Source organism: Hemiscyllium ocellatum, unplaced genomic scaffold, assembly GCF_020745735.1.
Source record: "Hemiscyllium ocellatum isolate sHemOce1 unplaced genomic scaffold, sHemOce1.pat.X.cur. scaffold_641_pat_ctg1, whole genome shotgun sequence".
In the NCBI taxonomy this organism is placed as follows: Eukaryota; Metazoa; Chordata; class Chondrichthyes; order Orectolobiformes; family Hemiscylliidae; genus Hemiscyllium; species Hemiscyllium ocellatum.
The window spans coordinates 145,066-151,916 of NW_026869148.1; the positions used below are offsets into that span (position 1 = coordinate 145,066).

Below are 6,851 nucleotides of genomic sequence, written 5' to 3' on the forward strand. Positions count from 1 at the left end.
AATCAGGGGTTTGGGGAAACTGAGGTTGTTCTCCTTGTAGCAAAGGCAATTGAGGGAAGTTGTGACAGAGGGTTTAGAAAGTTACACGTTATAATAATCAACCTTACGCCCATCAGCTCATTCTACAAGGCTTACAGGACACACATTAAAGGTTTTGGAAGATTCAAAGGAGAACTTTTATGCAGCAAATGGGATTCAGATGGAATACAATACTCACACACAATGCGAATATCCAGGTCCTGATGAACTGACTAATTCAATCAAAGTTTGGTGTTACAATGACTGAGATTACCATCTGAATGTCCACCTGTAGTATCCTGTAATACACGTTTATAAAATCCGTCACTGTCAGTTCAGGTTAGAATCTCACACCATCCCCTCCTCCTGGCCCAGGATGACTGGACACATTACTCCTTGTGGAGGTCAGCAGTCAGTTCAGATGGAAATCTATGTGGGTTTCTAGGAGTTTCCACCTTGGGACTTCATGTGACTGAACAGGGCAGATCTTTGACACACGGGACAGAATGTTCCCGGAGTCAGTGAGATGTGGAGAGCAGGATTGGCTTCTCATTTTTTCCTTCCGTGCTACCGCTGTGCCTCATCAATAAGACATGGGATGTGAAAGACTCATGCAGCTCGATGGTCAGAATGGAGGCAACTTGCCCAATGGGCAGCAAGCTCCTCCCATAGAGTATCTCTAAAAACAGAGCAACTCTGCAGGCTTCACACTGCCCAGTGCTCCCAGTAAATGTTTAGAAGGCGGGGGGGGGGGGGGGGATCTCCTAGAAAAGGCGTAACTGTAAAGTTCTAAGAGGATTGTGAAGAGTGAGAGATGCACAGGAGAAGGGGTCAACAAGTTGTCAGATGGAGTATAAGTTGAAAAAATGCAAAGTCGGTAATTTTGGAGGGGATAATAAGGAAAAGAGTGCTATTTACATGGTGGAAACTGTAGAAAGCTGCACCACAAAGGCACCGGGGGAAAATTGTGCAGGAAACACTGAAAGCTAGCAGATTCTGAGTCAGTCACGAAATCAAGGGCTCAGTTTCAGATTCATCAAGTTTAAGGCAACGCCGACACGGTAAGGGGTTTCATTAATAATGGAGTTGGGGGTAAGGTGGAGACAAGCAACATTTTAGAGATTGGAATTCCTGGTGTTTATGATTGTGTAGATGTCTGATCAAAAAGTCACCTTGGGGTTACAGATATAACAGCAATATTGTGATGAGTCTAGTCTAGTTCTGCCTCAGACTGCACCCAGCGAGAGGGAGGGGCTCAGCAGGAAGGGAAAGGAATTTGTAATAGCAACTGAAGGTAATGGGTTTAACCGTAACAATATTTCATTGTAGGAAATTGCAGTTAATCGAGTAGTGGGAATGCGATAAGCAGTTTGGTAACTGAGTAACAGTGGAGCAACGGAGAGGGATGATGGGGAGGGAGAGCTAGGCATCGTCAGTGTACATGTGAATCCTCACACTGTGCTTTTAGACGATGTCACCTCCTGGCAGTATGTAGGTGAGATACAGGAGAGAGCAAGGATAGATCCTTCAGCGACACCAAATACAAGGAATTCAGAAAGGAAAGGGAGAGTGGAGATGGAGCAGGATTTACAAATGATGGTGAGGTCAAACGTTAGTTATTTGCAGAATGGATGAGAAGGACATAACCAGAAAAGACAGACAGACAGAACAAGGAACAATATCTGTGAATTGGCGAGGGGGTTGTGATGAGGAGGAAACAGAATTGGAATGTCTGTGGTTTAGCGAGACTAGTAAAAGATCAAGATGAGCTCTGATAAGGCTTGACAAGAGACTGGAGAAAATTGCAAGTTTGGGACAAAAATCAGGAACACAATGTGAGGTAGTTTGTCTCGTTGGGCTAGTGGGAGGGAGGGAAGCAGCAGAGGCAGTTGATCGGATTGTCTCAGTCTTAGTGACAGAGAAACTCCATGTGCTCCTTGCTCTTGTTGTTGGAGAGAAGGATGAAGGAGACAGGATGATGGACAGTGTTTTACAAAGAAACAAAACCAGGGTTAGTGATATTTAAAATGAGTGAACAAACCTAATGTATTTAACTTTTATCCAGAATATTAAAATGTACAACTGAAGTCCTTGTTCAAATCGCATATTGGCAAATGGTGGAATCTGAATTCAAGAAAAAAATAACTGGAATTAGGAATCTCCTGATCTCCATGGAAACATTGTCAATGGCGAAAAAAATCCTGCCAACCTGACAGTCGCCCAATAAGCTACTCACTGTATTAATCACTGCAAAGTCTCAACAAAGGAATGAAACTGGATGGACCACTTGGCATCTAACAAGGCATTAGGAAATACAACCACAGAATCAGCCCTCTTGACTCTGCAACATCCTGCTCACTAACATCCGGGTTTTTTTTGTGCCAAAACGTGGCGAGCTGTCTCACAGACTAGTGAAAGAAAAGCCTGACAAAGTCATACTCACAGAGTCATCCCTTACAGATAATGGCTAGACACCAACGTCACCATCCCTAGATATCGAGAGTGCGATGATGGAAAACACAACAGGTCAGGCAGCATCTGAGGAGCAGGATAATCGACGATTCAAGCCTAAGCCCTTCATCAGCCCGACCTGCTGTGCTTTTCCAGCACCACACTCTCGACTCTGATCTCCAGCATCTGCAGTCTTCACTTTCTCCTGAAATCTCTGGATATGTCCTGTCCCACCAGCAGTACAGACCAGGCAAAGGTGATGGCATAGTGGTGTACACACAGGAACCATTTGCCGTGGGAGTACTCAGCATTGACTTTGGACACCAGGAAGTCTCATGGCTCCTGCTGATTACCACGTACCGTGCTCCCACGGCTGATGACTCAGTGCTCCTCCATGTTGAACAACACCTGGAGGAAGCACTGAGGTAATAAATGGTGACAAGCCTACTCTGGGTACAGGATTTCAATGTCCTCTACCAAGAGTAGCTCAGCAGCAGGATTACTGACTGAGCTGGTCGGTTCCTCAAGGACATAGCTGCTCAACTGGGTTTGCAGCAGGCAATAACGGAACCAGCAAGAGGGAAAAACATACTGGATCTTATCAGCATGTATCTGCCAGCTGCAAATGTATCAGTCCATGACAGTATCGGTAAGAGCGACCATCCCACAGTCTTTTTGGAGACAAAGCCTCATCTTAAAGTTGAGAAAAACCTCCATTGAGCTGAGTGGTACTATCACCGTGCTAAATGGGACAGATGTAGGAACTCAAACTGGATCTCTCTGAGGCACTATGGGATAACAACAGCAGCAGAACTGTACTCCAGCACAATCTGTAACCTCATGGGTTTGTACATCCCGCACTCACCCATCACAATGGACAGGAAAGGAGGGCATGCCATGAGCAGCACCAGGCATACCTAAAAATGCAGTGCCAACCTGTTGAAGCTACCAAACAGGACCATCTGCATTTTAAACATCATCAGCATCAGGCAACAGAGCTAAACGATCCCACAACCAATGGATCAGATCAGAATTCTGCCACACCCACTTGTGAATGGTAATGGACAATTAATCAACTTGTTGCAGGAAGCACAACAGATATCCCCACCCTAACTAACGGAGGGATCTCACACATCCATGCAGCATTTGCAGCAATTCTCAGCCAGTTGCAAAGTGGGTTGATCCATCTCAGCCTTCAACAGTGGTTTCCAAAATCACACACGTGAGTTTTAAGTCAGTTTGATTTAGTTCGAATAATACCAAGAAATGGTTAAGTAGTGTAAAGGCTATGGGTCCTGCTAACATTCTGGCAATTATACTGATAACTTGTGCTCCAGAACTTGCCACCCACAAAGCCACGTACCCATCCAGCACTGGCATTGACTGACAATGTGGAACATTGCCCAGGGATGTTCAACACAAAAACACAGGTCAACTCCAACCCAGGCAATTTCCCTCGATCAGCAGTAAAGTGATGGAAGTATTCATCAACAGGGCTATCAAGCAGCAGCTGCTCAGCAACAGCCAACTGAGTGACACTCATTTTAGGCTCCACCAGGGCCACTCAGCTCCCGATTGTGTTACCACCTGATTCACAACCTGACAACCAGCTGAATCCCAGAGGTGAGGTAAGAGTGACAGCCCAGTCCCACTCCAACACCACTATTTCTAGCTGATTCCACCCTCATCTCAGCTCATATACTGAAACTCTCATCCATCGTGTGTTATCTCCAGACTTAAATTATCCAAACACACTCCTGGCCAGCCTCCCAAATTCAACCTCTCTGTAATCTCAAGAAAAATTGAAAGCTCTATCGCCCACGTGCTCACTTCTCCCCAAATATGTTCATCCGTCAAAAGGCTCCTATAAGCAACAACAATTTAAAATTCTCATTCTTGACTTTATTCCTGGCTGTTCTCATCCCTAGCTCCATGCACCACACATCCTTTGAGACCTCGTCAATCCATTTACTTCGAGACTCCCAATGATTTGTTAATTCATTACTTCAACTGTGTAGCTGATTCTACAGTTGCTCAAGCAACATGGTCTGGAATTTGCAGACAAAACATCACAGGTCTGCGTTCCACCTTTAAGACATCCCTCAAAACCTGCTTTTTGGCAATGCTTTTGGTCACCTGACCTAATATCTCCATCTCTGGCTTTATATCTAAAATTCTCAATGATATTTTATATGAAATTATAAGCATGATAATAAAATTACAAACTGTTCTTGATTTTGACATTATCTTCAAATCATCACTGTTGCTGTAATGAATACTCTGTAATGTCTCTTACCCAACCACATTGTGGGAGCACCTTCACCACACAAACTGCAGCTGTACAAGAAAGTCAAACATCACCCTCTCCCCAGGCAACAGGGCTTTGGCATTAATCACTGGGATCTGTGGAAGGAGAAACACAGTTCAAGGGGGTGCAAAATGCATGACAGGGAATGAAAATGGTTCAGAATTTGATAGTCAGAAACTGAAGGAAAATACACTTGCTTATTGGAAAAAAGAATTCTTGACTCAAAAATATTCAAGACAAAATAATCTGATAATAGAGCAGCACATGGTCAGGGGCTGGGCTGCAGTGAAAAACTCATTTACAAAGGGTCTATAAAAGTAATAATACAGTACTAAACAGACCAAAAATACCCCCATGGTTGGAGACTGAGGAAGCTAGACATTGACAAAGTGGTCCTGAGGGAGCCCAGAGGTGAATCAGAGCAGGATTGGCTGCTGTCATCACAATGACTCTGTACCAGAGAGAGGCTGCACATGCGCCTGGCTGCACCTTGCCCCCTACAAAGATGGCGGCTCCGCACGTGTCCAGTGAATCGTTGTCCCGAATAAAGATGGCGGCGCTCACTCAGGCCTGCAGCCGCTGAGGCAATTCCCCATTTACTGCAAATACGGGACTGGGACGTTCAAATTTGTGTTTTCCGACATGCACAATTTGTATGTAAAACCTCTCCGCTCATGACATCACAGCTTCTCTCACATTTCCCTGTTTATTTCTTTCCTTACCGTATCCTTTCTCTCTATAACTTCCCGAGCATTTATTACAGCGACTCTGCGTCGGGCGCGAGGGTGATCACATGGTTTACCTTAGCTCCGCCCTTCATTCACTGTGATTGGTTGGAGGATCAACCTCCCGCAAGGTCCTCCAGCTCCGCCCACCGTCCTTTCATTGGTCCGGTGCTGACATCAATCACCTGGGGTCACTGTTGGCTGGAGCATGCGCAGTGTGTCCTGCTTGTGCTGAGATGTTGGGTCATGTGATGGGAGGTAACAACAATGACTGCAGATGCTGGAACCCAGATTCTGGGTCAGTGGTGCTGGAGAGCACAGCAGTTCATGCAGCATCCAAAGGGCAGAGAAAAAGCCCTTCATCAGGAATAAAGGCAGTGAGCCTGAAGCGTGGAGAGATAAGCGAGAGGAGGGTGGGGAGAAAGTAGCATAGAGTCCAATGGGTGAGTGGGAGAGAGGATGGAGGTGACAGGTCAGGGAGGAGAGGGTGGAGTGGATAGGTGGGAAAGAAGACAGGCAGGTAGGGCAAGGCCGGACAAGTCATGGGGACAGTGCTGAGCTGGAAGTTTGAACTAGGGTGAGGTGGGGGAAGGGGAAATGAGGAAACTGTTGAAGTCCACATTGATGCCCTGGGGTTGAAGTGTTCTGAGGCAGAAGATGAGGCGTTCTTCCTCCAGGCGTCTGGTGGTAAGGGAGCGGCGTGAAGGAGGCCCAGGACCTCCAATTCCTCGGCAGAGTGGGAGGGGGAGTTGAAATGTTGGGCTACGGGGCAGTGTGATGGATTTGTTGGGGTGTCCCGGAGATGTTCCCTGAAGCGCTCTGCTAGGAGGCGTCCCCAGTCTCCCCAGTGTAGAGGAGACCACATCGGGAGCAACGGATACAATAAATGAAATTAGTGGATGTTTAGGTAAAACTTTGATGGATGTGGAAGGCTCCTTTAGGGCCTTGGTTAGAGGTGAGGGAGGAGGTGTGCGCACAGGTTTTACAGTTCTTGCGGTGGCAGGGGAAAGTGCCAGGATGGGAGGGTGGGTTGTAGGGGGCGTGGACCTGACCAGGTAGTCACGGAGGGAATGGTCTTTGCAGAAGGCGGGAAGGGATGGGGAGGGAAATATATCCCTGGTGGTGGGGTCTTTTTGGAGGTGGCTGAAATGTTGGTGGATAATTTGGTTTATGCGAAGGTTTATAGGGTGGAAGGTGAGCCCCAGGGGCGTTCTGTCCTTGTTATGATTAGAGGGGTGGGGTGTGGGGTGTGGAGGGCGGAGGTGCGGGATGTGGACGAGATGTGTTGGAGGGCATCTTTAACCACATGGGAAGGGAAATTGCAGTCTCTAAAAAAAGAGGCCATTTGG

At 46.7% G+C, this 6,851-nt stretch overlaps 1 long non-coding RNA gene across 2 annotated transcripts; it reads right to left on the reverse strand.

Annotated features, from left to right (window-relative positions):
* Positions 1 to 233: 233 nt before the first annotated feature.
* On the reverse strand, positions 234 to 5,556 carry LOC132814049 (uncharacterized). Of its 2 annotated transcripts, XR_009644267.1 has the most exons (4): positions 5,500 to 5,556; positions 4,766 to 4,872; positions 2,060 to 2,142; positions 244 to 317 (listed from the first exon to the last, which is right to left on the reverse strand). It is a non-coding gene; the product is annotated as an uncharacterized LOC132814049 (long non-coding RNA). The 2 variants fall into 2 exon arrangements; XR_009644268.1 differs by lacking the exon at positions 2,060 to 2,142 and having other exon boundaries at positions 234 to 317.
* Between the last annotated feature and the right edge of the window lie 1,295 nt (positions 5,557 to 6,851).